At 36.9% G+C, this 15,089-nt stretch overlaps 1 protein-coding gene across 13 annotated transcripts in view; it reads right to left on the reverse strand.

The window, feature by feature from the left end:
• The window catches only part of TENM3 (teneurin transmembrane protein 3), a 1,436,054-nt gene that overhangs the window by 716,637 nt on the left and 704,328 nt on the right, over window positions 1-15,089 (reverse strand). For all 13 annotated transcript variants that reach the window (XM_081959126.1, XM_081959141.1, XM_081959139.1 and 10 more), the window contains one exon: window positions 7,232-7,391. The gene's annotated coding sequence lies outside the window, so the exon portion shown is untranslated. The remainder of the gene's footprint in view (window positions 1-7,231; window positions 7,392-15,089) is intronic.

Genomic DNA, 15,089 nt, shown 5'->3' on the forward strand with positions numbered 1-15,089 from the left:
CCTCTTGAGGTGAAGAAGGAGAGTACAAAACTCTTAAAGTTGAAACTCAACTTTAAGAAAACTAAGATCATTGCATCCGGCTCTCTTAATTCCTGGCAAATAGATGGGGAAGAAATGGAGGTAGTGACATATTTTATTTTCTTGGGCTGCAAGATCACCACAGATGGGGGCTGCAGCCAAGAAATTAAAAGACGCTTGCTCCTGGGGAGGAACGCTATGGCAAATCTAGACAGCATATTAAAAACCAGAAACATCACCCTGCCAACAAAAGTGCATATAGTCAAGGCTATGGTTTTCCCAGTTGCAATGTATGGCTGTGAAAGTTGGACCGTAAGAAAGGCTGAGAGCAAAAGAACTGAGCCCTTTCAACTATGGTGCTGGAGAAGACTCCTGCGAGTCCCTTAGACTGCAAGGCGAGTAAACCAGTCAGTCCTAGAGGAGATCAACCCAGACTGTTCTTTAGAAGGCCTGAAGATGAAACTCAAATACTTTGGCCACCTAATGAGAAACAAGGACTCATTGGAGAAGATCCTAATGCTGGGAACGATTGAGGGCAAAAGAAAAAAGGAAAACAGAGAATGAGCTGGCTGGCTGGAGTCACCGAAGCAGTAGGCATGACCTTAAATGGACTCCAGAGGATGGTAGAGGACAGGAAGGCCTGGTGGAACATTGTCCATGTGGTTGCGATGGGTCAGACATGATTTCTCAACTAACAACAACAACAATAGTTTTGTCCTCCATTTCACACTTAAAAAAAAAACCAGAGAGACTATAAGTAATAAGAGAATCCCCCCAAAAAACTGTTTTAATAGCTCCAATAAACAATATTTGTGTAGATTTGAACTTTTTTCAAAAGTCCAAGATTTGTTCATTCTGCCAGGAGGCATAGGGAGAATCATAAAATGACATTGAAAGAACTTTAAGAATAAAAATTTCTATGTTTGATGCAAAGCTAGGGAGGAATGGAAAGAGGCATTGCTCAGAAATGGAGAGATGAGAAAAGTGGTTCAAGATATTCTAATTGAAAAATTTAATAGGTGACAAAATCATCAATTATCTGGAAGTATCCTTTTCCAATCAAACCAAGCTACTCATAGTGAATGGTCAAGGAAAGCAAAAATAACTAAAGCCTGAGATGAAAACACCATTAAACCTGCCACCCAAACTTAAATTAAGCTCTTCACTTAATTTAAATGCTCTCATTTTCTTTTTCTATTCTACACTGCTAATACTTATTTAGTGCTTCATTTAATCTGCATTTTATTCTTTATTTTTTATCTAAATTGGGGTGCTAATTTCCTCAGCTCTAATCATTATAATTTGATGTATTTTTGTTATCCTTGGTGTTCCCCAAAGACATTTGTTGAATGTTTTGTGTGTTACACACAGACACAAACACACACAGACACAGACACAAATTGTTTATATAAGATAACATTATTTAATTCATCAAAACACACTTTCTGTCATTGTTTAGTTTACATGCCTGGGTGGAAGAGGAGGTGTTTTGTATTTTAGTCACATTCCTAAGTATATACATAATAAAATTCAACATCATCAAAATTAAAGGCACATTTCATTCTTTGAACCTTTCATTCTTAATAACCATCAAAATCTTCAGGATATTGCAACTCCTTCTTCCCAGCCATGGAGGTGTAGGTCCTATAGACCTTGGGTAAAACTATCCTTCCATTCTTGCCTATTCAAGGTCTGCCTTTTCTTCCAGGGTTAAGACAGGATGGATAATGGATAAAAATGAAATCATTACAGGCCTGACATTTACTTCTAGCAAATTAAGTTAAGGATCCCAACAACTCAGCAATCTAGGTTAGATAGAACTTCAGAAAGCTAAATGTAGGATTGGCCTTAAATATCAAGTCTAATTTCTCCATGTTACAGCATGCCCAATACTTCCCATATTTCTTTCCGTTCATCCCTTCCACATTTCTGCCTTCCTACTTCATTTGACCCTGGATTCACACAAACCTCCCCCAGCAATTATATGCTGTTGTTTGTTTCATATTACATGTAAAAGAAGCTTTAAATAAAAATAATGGTCCTCCCCTGCCATTTCTCTTAGGCTGCAATTTGAAACCAGCAGGCCCAGGAATTCTTCAAATATGTTTCCTGACCCCGCAGTTATCTTGCTTTTCTTTCACCAGATCACACTCTGGTGTTCTTCCCACTGATCTGACTCTTACCCAGGCTTCAGTGTTAGAAAGGACTAATCCTTTCAACTCTGGACTATTCTGTCAGAGTCAAATCTCTTTTCATAATTGGAACTCTTGTTCCTGCCAAAAATTCATTACACCCGATTAACCAATCCACTAGTGACAAAAGAGGAAAACTAGCTAGCTGCTCCAGTGAAATAGAATAGAATCAATGTGAGATATCGAATGCCAAATATCTGGGTTTCATTCACCATGATGTCTGCTAGTCTCCTAAAATTCTTGTTCTATTGGTAGAGATCAATTTCTGCCCATTGGCTGAAGTTCAGATGGCAGCGGGCCTTGCTCCAGCAGCATTGGCAACAAAATTCTAGATTACCGTTTCTTGTGAAGGCACCTGCTGACAGCCAATTGCGTAGAGTGAATCAGACACTCTTCAACAATTCAGTATTTCCATTTCTGAAGGACAGTAGTTTGATCAATTTTAGTTTGTGCCCATTATGATACACATGTAGAAATATTAAAATCTATATTAAACTATATTAATTTCTCAAGGAAAGAATTGATATCAATTGGCTGTCATAGTTTGAAAGGGGCAGTGCTTTTGCATACATGGCAAGGGAAGAAAAACTACTTTGTGACTGGAAGCTTCATCTGAGTAGACAGAAGAAAAACTATGCCAAGTCAAAACTTTTTTTCAAAATGATTGCCCCTATTTGAAGTTTTACTGTCTTCAGGGCTCTGTAGCAGATAAAGTCAGTGGGAGCATTCTTTTGCCTGCTGTTCAATCCTCTCCCCATTGACATCCCCTTTGATGCTGCTAGAAAGAGAGATTTTAAAAATGCAGGTTTTTAAAACAACTTACTCTTCTATGTGACCTGAGATGAATTTTAAAGGCTTTCCAAATGAGACGACCTCCAAAGAAAGGAAGTGTGCGAATTGGTGAAAAATGTGTCTATCTGGAAAAATACATTTCCATCTTTCCTTTGTCAAAAAATAAAATGATTTAAAAAGCTCTGAATAGTGTATTGCTGAATATAAAGAACTGAGGAATAATTGTTGCCTGCTGTCCTGAATGGCACTTGGCTTTTGGCCTCTTGCCCAATCATATTCTGAATAAGAACTACTATATTGTAATTCACACTCTACCATGCCTTACTGCTTAATTAAAGCAAACTCCTTCTTAACATAACAAATGATTGGAGAATTACTATAACAAATCTGATCGGACATATCTTTTTTTCTTTACAGCCTATTCTTCTTGTCAATATACAGGTTGATCACTTATGTGAACAAAAAACATAGTTTGTATTCTATTATATACACTTTTTTTCTTCTTCCTCTAGTCACTCGTGACTCCTGTTAACTTCCATGTCTTTCACGTCCAAATTCGTGTAATTTTCTCGAGAAACAACCTTCCTTCCTTCCAGTCTCGCCTACTTAGAAGTACTAACCAAATCCAAACCTGCTTAATTTCCCTGACTAGATAAGGTCGCCAGGTTGTCCCACATAATGATATCCTCACATTCCTCTTTGAAATCAGAAGGATTAATTAGAAAGTACTCTGAAATAATTGAAGTGCAAGCAAAAAGTTTGCAGTACAATCCTAAACCCAATTCTACATCTTACAATTGCTTGTATGGAGAATCATTGTTGAACTTGGAACAATGAGGTTTCATCTGTGATGGTATAATTCAAATTGTCACATGCAATTAGAATCCAGTACTGTACTAATATAAAAAAAAAGATTATACCTAAGATGACTGACAATATCTACAGTCTTTTAGCTATACAATTTGGGAAAAACACCTTTGGAATGGTGTGGGAGTAGGAATAGATTTCCAGAGGAAAATTGCAGAGTACAGGAACCAAGAACACTACTCAGGAGACCCTGAAGACACAGATAAACCTCCAATTGCTTCAATGACCCTCTAAAAGGATGCAGATTACCAGCTGTCTGCAAGGAATGTAAATCCTTTCATTCCCCACTGTCCTGTTAGAACCGAAGAAGCTTCTTGAATGAGAAGTGAAATGTCTTCAAAAGAAAAAACAAGAAAGTCCAGTTGTCTCCTGCAAAAGCACCTTCGGAACAACCATGGTCTGGATGACTGAGAATTTCTACAGATCATTGATAGATATGTGAGTTTCTAATGATGTAATATCAACTTTCAGAAACTGATTCCTGCTCATTGTAACTAGAATAATAATGGTTGAAATTGGCTGCCTATGCAATAAGTATTGCAATGATCAGGTAAAAAGTTGATAAGACTACTTGTGCAGTTGTTGATTAAGAAAGCCATGGATTCACAGTAACATTCTCCTTAATGCTTAATAATTCATTTAGTATAGTAGAAGAAATACTAGTAACTTTTGTTTGTTAGAAAATAATTAACAAAAACCAAATAGGAACAAGCTATGATCATGGTTAAGGACAAGAAAGCAGAGTCATTTCCATTTTAAACTTGGATATCTGTCTGATTTAATGTTTTCTTGTTCTTAGTTTTTCTTCTAGGTTTGTATAATGCCCAGAATCCATTGAGGTTGAGTGGCCAATAAATTTAAATGAATAATTCAATGAACTATGAATAGCCTATTAAAAGGTGATTCAGAAAGTATACCTTAGTGAATCTGTATTTTTACAACTTTCATGTCTCTTAAAAGAAGTGTTAAATTTGTATTTAACAATTGTAATTTTCATATGTATGTACATTTTTGCAAAGCATTATATGTATATACAGTATATATTTTAAAATGTCAGACTAAAAGTATTTACTTGAGAGCTCATTAAAATAAAACTTAATAAACAGGTGTTGAGTTCCTTTCCTTCCTTTCTTCCTTTTTTCATTCAGATTCTAGAACTTAAAGTCCAATCCAGAATTTTAAAAATAAAGGTAGTTGGATGTCTTATTAAAAGTCACTCAGTTCAGAAATATAAGCTACTTTGTAACTTGTCTTTAAGATCATGATGTAGAATTGCCTTCAATGTACAAGAGTGAACCAAGTAGAATATTCTAATACAGATATGAATTAGAACAAATAATTACCCAATTTAGGAGAGAGGTACAGTATCTCTTTAGATCCCAGGAGTCAATGTACATACTTTGCTTTCTCTCTGTACATGATGACACCATTTGATCATTTTAAACTGCCAATCTCCTCCCGCAAACAAGAAACCTCTACAAAATTTCAAACCTATAATCCCCCCTCTCCCCTCCCCACCAAAAAAAAGCCCTTTAAAACACTGGTTCAAACTATTAGACTGGCAGTGAAATCCTACCAGTCAGACATGCTTTTCACTGATAATGTAACATAAGGCACTGGGAAAAAATTTAGTGAATGAAAAGAAATGTCAAAACAGGAGAAAGCAAACACTCCTTTTAAGATGATCTTAACTTATCTAGACAAAAGCGCTAATCTGGACAAAAGCCATGTTCCCAGACCAAACAGATTATCTTTATAGCTTGAACTGCTGCTTAAGCCACAAAAGGAGGGTTTCTTTTTCTTTTCTTTTTTAAATAGGCATGTTTTGGATTCCGTCCATTTTCCGGCTTGATGATTTCCAGTACTTACCCTTCATGATTTTTAACTTTCTACCAAGAACTATGTTGATATTACGCAGCTCCTTCCACCCTATCTTTCTAACCACTCTGTTACAGCTGGTATCTCTCCTTTCATGAGAGTATAATGATTTCAGCCTTACTGCACATTGCTCTGCAGTCTCAATCTTAGTGAAATGGTCATGTTAAATTTAATGAACGTAGCTCAAACATTAGTTAAATAACATTTACTACAAAAAGATCAAAATTTACTGTAGAACTAGTCAGCTGGTCTAAAATTAAGGCATAATATTATGGAAGTCTGCTTTATAGACATTCCTAACAAATTTTCCTTTGGTTTTCCATAAATCATTCAACAGCAAGACACTAAATAGAAGTGTTTTGCACAGTTACACCACCTAATCTAGTTTTAAAAGAGGGCACAGTACTACAAATTTGCTAAATATCATATGTATGTATATACATATGCATGCATGCGGGCGCACGTGCGTGTACACACACACACACACACACACACACACACACACACACACACACACACACACACACACATATATATATATATATATATATATATATATATATATAGGTTTACACACATTCTTCCATAAATATACCAGTGGAATGTAGCATCTCATACAGTCATCTTCCCAGCCACCTAATCAAGTCTGCATCTCAGGCAATTCTATAAGCTATTTTGCCTGGATTTTGGCTGCGGACAAAGCATGCTGCAATTCTGATTCTCTGGAATTGCCAGAAGCACTGAGAATTATCTTGCAGTTCTCAAGAGCTTTTGTAAGGCCACTTACTTACTGTGCGTCTCAACAAGTTCTATGTTTTTTTTTAAAAAAAATCTGGCTTCTGTGCAGCAAATTGCCATTCAAATCCGAAATGGCCAGCTGCAATCTTGGTTTACCTCTGGCTTTATGAACTCTCTATAGTCATGAGGCTTGTAAAACGTAACCATAGCTAGGAAAGGACTCGCATCTTTTGTTATGCGATAGAACTTTGAAATGTGAAAGAGTATATGGTCTAAAGAGAGGGATATATTTTTGACAAATGAAATATTAAAGAGGAATACTTGTGTCACACTCCTCATTTAACCTATGATAGTATGTTTTAGGAGATTTTTGAGTTGCGTATAACCTTTATATGCTGGCAAAATGATTTTTGTGTCATTTTTAATTCCTATCTATTTAGTTGAAAAGAATTTCAGTTGGTGTCCAATATTATATTGAAATGAATGTTGCCAAGCGATTATTTGCATAAAGATGCTGATTTGTAATACTTCAGTGCTGGCATCCATCACAATGTGATTAATAGATGGTTATATTAATAAATGCTTAACATTAAATAAAAAGCAAAAACTATTTTTTAACAGCAAAGAGAAATAAATATCTGTTTCTTGTACTAACATATGTTCAGTAATCTGGAAAGATTTCCATTCCCAAAGGGAAAACATAAAAGCATAGTGCAGTAACATTTTATGCTGGTCTGCTTTCTTACCTTCTCTGATGAGTTGGTTGTGGAAAGGCTGTGTCAATGCAAAGCTCAATTAGTATAATTTATGTATCCTTGGATGTCAATCTCTGCTGTTGAGAGGTGGGGACTTGCAAAGACCCTGCACATTAATTAAGAACTCATCTCTGTAGAGTTATCTTTCCACCTAAGGAACCAGAAGAAGAAAGTTTTAATTAGATTCAAGAGACAGCATGTCATAAGCAAAGTAAGAAAATTCTTTCATGAAATTTCAAGAAGAGAAAAAGTACATTGTTAATACAAATATCCAGTTAATAACCCAAGCTTCTGGTTCATGTTTAATAGTTAAAGAAGTTGCTTCATTGTATGTTAATTTTTCCTGAACAAAATGTATGCCTAAATCCTAAAATGGTGCAACATGGGGGACAACTCCCTGATAGTCCATGGCTAATTATTGATGCTGAGCTGATGCTGATTGCCTGCAATTACATGTTTGATAATATTTCTCTCTGATGGCCAGCATTTTCTTTCAATGCTATCCTGAGGCTGAATAGGCAATGGGTAAAACAATGCAAGCTCAGCAAAGCCAAACAAATAGACATGCACCACACTTCCTTTTCATTGGCTGAGTGGTACACAGAATGTGCAGTTGCTAGCTGGCCTCAATACTGGCACTCAAGAGAGGTTGGAAGTTAGCTGGGCTCACTTGTGTCAGCTGCTTCAGAGACGCCTGGTCTCTTTGAATGGCCTATGTGGGGGCTATCATCTATTCTGCTGAGGACTCACTTGGGAAACAATATCTAAATAATTGATTATAACATTTATAAATTAAAGGAGGCAAAACAAATTTTAAAAGCTGGTCCAGACTCTAGAAAATAAACATGTCAGCTAATAGCTCATATGCAGCAAAAGGGAGGGGAAAAATGAATTAACGAGGAACTTTACATTTGGAAATATAATAACAAATTGGCTTGTTAGTGGCTAAATAAATACAGTAACATAAAATAAGGACATTAAAAGGTCTTAGCAATCAGGAAAGTAGTAAGAGACAAATTCAAGAGAGGAAAAAAAAATATGTTAACGCAGAAATAAAACAAGATTTTATCAGAGAAATATCCCAGACAGTTGGCAAGAGAAACCAAAGTACATACTCAACCTCTTAGATGGCATAATTAACAATAAAGACAGTTGCTTCAAGGATAAATTGCTCAATAAGAATATGTGTTTCAATTTGGGAGCGAATTAACTAGCTATTCCCAAATACTGGAACATGTTTTCTTCATTATATTAGCATGTTTTTGCTACAGTTTTTGTAGTGTGCTACATTTTATTATGCAATTAGTATTCACAACAGTTCTGAAACTGACAAAACAAGATGCTTTCACATACTCAAAATTCTTCCACCTAAATAATAATAAATAAATGATAATAAAATTATTTCACCTAAATAGTAAAGTAAATCCAGGAAAGAAAATGTACAGAAAAGTCCTTTGCTGAATGTCATTTATAGTGAAAGTCATTCATGAATCCATTCATTCTCTATATGAAGAAGCACCATTGATTCTGCAACAAATGGTGTCCCGGACCATGAACATCTGGAGCTTTATACCTATAAAGCAGGGCTGTCAAACGCGTGGCCTGCAGGCCAGATACGTCACTCGCTGGCCACACTCACATCTGGTTTAGCAAAGGGGGGAAAGTCCAGATACATCACAAGACACCACTGTCACAATGTGAGTTTGACACCCCTGCTCTAAAGGAATGATCAAATATTTAAGTTGTATCTCCCCGCCCCCCCTGAGTGGTAGCAGTGAGGGTCAAAATCCATGTAATGGAAATTAAAAGTTTATGTTTTATTGCAGGTGGTCTTTACACTTTTTTAAAAAAGAAAATGTAGCATATAGTATTAATTCAGAAGTGAATTGATATGCTTCCATTGCTAATTGGAGGAGTCTGTCAATAGGACCATTGACTTGGCAGTAATATTTGCCAATTTGCATCTAACAATTTGCTATTCTGTTGATTATCAATCCTAAAAGGCAGCTCTACTGCTTCAGCATTTTTAGTGTGAATTTTAAAGTAGGTTACCATACTTGTCATGAATTTGATTTTATTTATATTTAAACTTAGTACCTCTTTTCATTGACTTACATTAATAGAGTTGTGCATAGGTTTACCATGATATAGACTGAATAAGCAATAGGAGAGTATACAGTTTTAAGTTACTCCTTTACCAGCCTGAAACCAGTTTTGCCACAGTCTATCTGGATTGTAGTTTACTGACTTTATATAGGTTTTGCATGTGGATAGCAAAATGTTTCTAATGATCCCATTTTCATAGAGATACTCTATAGTACCTTGGTTGACAAAAGACCCTTCTATAATAAACAAAGCATATATATATATAATTCTTTTTAGTAATCTTTGGCTTTCTGAATTACCTAGTATATCAGCAATAGTATCTTTTGTTCCTTAGCCTTTTCTAAAATCAGTATCAATATCTAGCATATCTCTTTTCCTGTAGGGGTTTAATTTGCACTGAATGATTATAAGCACTATTTTATCACAATGAAAAATCAAGGATTTTGTTTCATAGTTTGAACTTTCTGTTAAATCTCCTTTCTTTGGTATTGGTATACAAACTGATATCTTCCAATCTGTTGATCATTTTGTCTTTCTCCAGATTTCCCCACACTATTTTGTTAAAACTGTACAGTTTTACCTTCTGCTTTTTGTTGTATTTTTGTAAACGTTCCATCATTCCATCTGCTACCCACAAAACAAGTCCTAGCCCGATTTTCATGTCTGTGCTGAATATAAGCCCTACCCCTAAAGTAAGTCCTACTGAAGAGCCTGTGAAGCTAGCCGGCCACCCATTCGATCTGTTTGCTGCTGATATGAGGCAGGGGCTGCCGCAGCCACTAAGCAGGATGGTGGGAAGGTGGAGGATGAAATGAGGTGGGAGATGGAGGACGAAGCTTCTCCTTGCTCACTGCTGCAACAGAGCAGTAGGTTGAGTGAAACACTGGTGCCATGGGCATTAAGTGATAGGTGTGTGTATGGAGGATAAAACGAGGTGATGGGGAATGGAGTAAACCCCAACAGTATCTTTGGCCGGCCAGCAGAGACGTGATGCTGGTAGAGTGAGGTGGTGGCAGTTATAGCAGCCCCTTCCCCATCTTATCCGGTGGTGGTGGCCAGCAGGGCATCTCCTGCTATCATTCCCATTCCACCCCCAGTTGCCTGAAGCCCTTGGGGGAGTTTGCCTTGCCACCTGCTTACCAGTTGCCACCCAGCTCCCCTCGCTTCCCCAAGCATCCCTTCACTAACCTGCGTTCTCCACATCCACATCCAGGGCAACAAAAGAAGAATGATGGAATGTTTACAAAAATACAGCAAAAAGCAGAAGATAAAACTATACAGTTTAACAAAATTATGCCAGCAAATCTGGAGAAAGACAAAATGATCAACAGATTGGAAGATATCAGTTTGTATACCAGTACCAAAGAAAGGAGATTTAACAGAATATTGAAACTGTGAAACGAAGACCTCTACCCATCCACTGCTTTCCTTTGTGGCTGTGGCAACATTGCATTGCTGAGCCTCCTGCTCTATTGCAGTGGCAAGTAAGGAGAAGAAGCTGGTGAATTGCATGGGGCTGCTGAGCCACAGCCATAAGGCCAGGCAATTGTCAGCACATTGATGGCCTGGCTTTGAGGCCCTCTGTAAGCCGGTGTGGGAACATGTGGGGCAGCTCCACAATCCCTGCCTCAATTTCGGCTGTTAACTATTGTTGCTCTCGGCCCTTGGGGGAGGAGGCAGGGAGAGAGCCAATTAATGATGCCACGCTCTTAGCAAAGGTGAATTTCGGATTTAAACTGATAATGGAATGATGATCTGGAAACTTTGGAAACTTTGAAACTTTTGTTATGCCTCCTAAGCCCGAAGCTGGCAGGGAAAGATGGCACACTTCCGTTGTCTTCATAAACAGTGAAAATTGACTCCACCTATAAAACTTCAGGCATCCGGTCTTTGTCTCCGTGCTACTCAGATAAATCCCTTGCTGTTTGTGACTTTTTGGACTCCCTGGACTGAAAAACTTTACTCTATTGCCAGTGTGACTAGAAAAATCCTCTTCTGCCTGGACCTTCTGTCTCCTGAACTCTCTTGGCGGTTCTACCTTTCTGACTGATCATTCTCTGTACTGACTGAACTCTATAATGTCACGTAAAAAACCACCTCCTGGGAAGCCTGGCTTTGCTGCCTCTGCCCCGACATCCACAACATCCAGTCCAAGTACACAGTCAACAATAACATCTCTGATGCAGCCCAAAACCACTGAGACTGAATTCCAACAAATGTTTCAACAAATTTTACAGGGACAAGAGGAGATTAAAAGACAACTAAAAGAGATGAAAGAAGAAATTAAAGAGAACCAGGACCAGATCAACAAAAACTCACAGAGACTGGATCTTTTGGAGGGTGGGACGGCTGAGATGAGGGAGGGGATGGAAGGGGTGCAGAAGGGGAACAAAGAACTTGACACCCAACAGATGAAAATAGAATTTGAGAGAATGTCCTTTTACCTTAGATTTCAAAATGTGGTGGAGACAGATGATGAAGATATAAGGGACATTATGACAAGTATTTTGGCTGAATACATTCAGAAAGAGAAACAACAGATGGGATGGGAACTAGATTTGGTTTATAGAGTGAACTCAGCTTATGCTAGAACACACAACGTACCCAGGGAGGTACACATTAAATTTCTCAGAAAAATCACAAGAGATGAAATTCTGAGTGCACAGAGGGGGCAAACTTTGAAATACCAAGATAGGGAAATAACCATCCTGAAACAGATTCCCAAGAAAGTGGGGGAGAAAAGAAAAAACTATTTGCAATTGGCGAAGAAACTATACCAGAAGGGGGTGTGATTCAGATGGTTGATGCCTGAAGGTATGCTAATATTCTGGGAGGACACAAGAGTTAGAATTAATACACCCATAGAGGCGCAAGCCTTTATGGAAAAAAATAAAGTACTCCTAGATAAATCAGATGATCCTACAACAGACATGCAGGACATGGGAGGGGCCGGAGCTCTGCTGGCGGGGGGAGAAGGGGTAATACCAAGAAAACTCAGATCACAAAAATGAGTAAGAAAATCCACTTGATATAAATTGATCGAAATTATTAACTGAATTTACATGCTGACTATATATTGTTATTTAGTATTGAATTTTTTGTAACTGTATTCTATGAGTATGGAGGGAGGGGACTCCTCCCGCACATTGCAACTGCCAAAATTTGTAACCCTTCCTTTACCCTTTTCCTATATTATTTCCTAAAAAACCAATAAAACTTTGTTTTAAAAGTAAAAAAAAAATCCCTGCCTCAATTTGTCCACCATCCCCCTCACCACCTTACTTAGTGGTCATGGCACCAGTGCATCACTTTGTCCTCTAACACCCTGCCCAATTATCTTGCTTCATCTTCCACCCCTCCTTGCCTCCTGCTCTGTTGCAGTCATGAAAAAATAAGACCTCCCCCCAAAATAAGTCCTGATGCTTATTTTGGTGACAAAAAAAATACACCAAGTCTTATTTTCGAGGAAACACGGTAATCTGCTGGATTGCATCAGCAGGTAGGTACTAGGGCAGTCCCTCAAGTAATGTGGCCATGTAAGTTTATTAGCATTGACTTACACTTTACTTATATCCAGAAGCAAACTTTCCCAATCTAGGGAAGGTACACTATATGAAGCTTCTTGGTCACAGCTCCCACTTGTTTTATAAATATGTGTGTGTGTGTGTGTGTGTGTGTGTGTCTGTCTGTCTGTCTGTCTGTCTATCATCTATCTATCTATCTATCTATCTATCTATCTATCTATCTATCTATCTATCTATCTATCTATCTATCTATCTATGATTAGAGATTACCATTACCTTTCCACACTCTCTATAATACTACATTGTGACTATCACTGCCTTAAGTTGCCATTTGGAAATAATAGATCAATACACAAAAGAATGAAGTCTCTTTGTACACTTTGTCTTTCTTTCATGCTACCTAGGACTTATTTTGGATGCAAATGTGATGGGAAGATTTTGCTTTTAAAGCCTCTGAATTAAAAAAAAATGTATTATTATTCTGTCATTTTCACTTATATCAACAGTCTTATTATCTGCAATTTGTTCTCAGTCACATTTAGCATATTTTGAGTCAGTTGTATCTCTTGATTACAAATATGACAGAAGTAAAAAAAAAAAAACACCTCCAGAAGCAACAGTTAATCTTTGTTCTTCTAAAGAATTATATGTATTTTATAAGCATTGAAATTGCTGTCATTCAAGTGCAGCTGTGTCAGAATTGGAACCAAGTTCCAACTGATATATTAGCAGCAGGTTGCTTTCTTGTGCCTTTCCTTCATGTTTTCTCTCTGAAACCAAACTCTGGGTTTGCAGCTTGGTAAGCAAGCTTGGGGGGGGGGGGGGGGGCTAACTCAAACAATGAAATCTTGATGATCTGCTGAACTGTGACTGAAATTTGTGACCTGCTTCGAGGCAAATCAAATTCAGCAACAAAAGTCCTTATAACTATCAGCAAGTTCCTGACAGAATGTCAACACAATAGTACTAAATATTGCAAATGAGCCATGCTGGGAACCATCAGACATCATGTGCTGCCATGAAATAATTATAAGAACTAGATGTATTCATTTATATGTATTTTTATCCCATAAAATAAATATAATCTTTTAGCCCCCATATGTGTACTAAACATAGAAAATCCTTGTTGAGAAAAAAAAAACACTTACAAATTAGAGAAATTGAGATGCAACAATGAAGTTCCCATCTGGTATCTTTTGGATATATTAATGACTCTCCGTGTGTCTCACTGGAATCCCTGCACTATTGTCCTAACTGCATTCTTCAGTCTCAATTATTCCTTCACAATAGTTCTCACATTTCACATCGTTCATGTACTTTTTGATTAATTTTCATTGGAAGTTGTTACTGTGATTATGGGTCTCTGTGCCATTAAAGATAGATGATGAAAAAGGAATAGAAAAAGAAAAAGCAGAGTCTATAGATTACAATCAGTATCCAGGTGATTATGGCTTGACAAGGCCTCCTATGCAACAGGATTAATTTATATCATGTTTCTGAAAACACAAGACTAAAATATTTAATATAATGAAACATATCATTTTCTTTCAGGAGTGATGTTAATCATTTCTATCGATATATTACATTATAATATCTTACTATACACATGCACACACACACACACACACACACACACACACACACACGTGTATCTGTCTGTGTGTGCTATAGTGCACCTGACATGCAAAAAGGCTTGTGATTAATAGTTTTGGAAAGAATAAACCATTTCTGAATTTCTTAATCTGTTATTACTTCGATATGATATTGAAGCACCGTATGGACACTAGAAATCATTAATTATATAGCTCAATATTTTGCATATGTTAGAGAATAAGTAGAGCTGATTCTAATGAAGAAGAGGACTCTTTAATTTAGAAAGCCCTTGTAACTTCAGTTTCTGCATTTTGTCATTTGTCTGTCTTATTATTCTTTCATTTTATTACACAACTAATGCATTTCTAATTTAATTAGTGTGCATTTGTGAAAATGTTTTATATACCCTTCAAAAAAAGAACTATGGAACAGTTAGCCTGCACACTTCGTTATAGAGATATTATATACTTGTTTTACATATTAAATACTTGATGTATCAACTCTCTCTATGAGGATGAGATAATTTTTATAAGATAATGAGATTCATGCACTTAATCTTATTTGATTATGTAATCCTGGGTTTTAGAATCTGGATCCTAACTCTGTATATGTTATTTGGTTTTACC

The sequence above is a fragment of the Natrix helvetica genome (genome assembly GCF_964273705.1).
Source record: "Natrix helvetica genome assembly, chromosome: 7".
Taxonomy (NCBI): Eukaryota; Metazoa; Chordata; class Lepidosauria; order Squamata; family Natricidae; genus Natrix; species Natrix helvetica.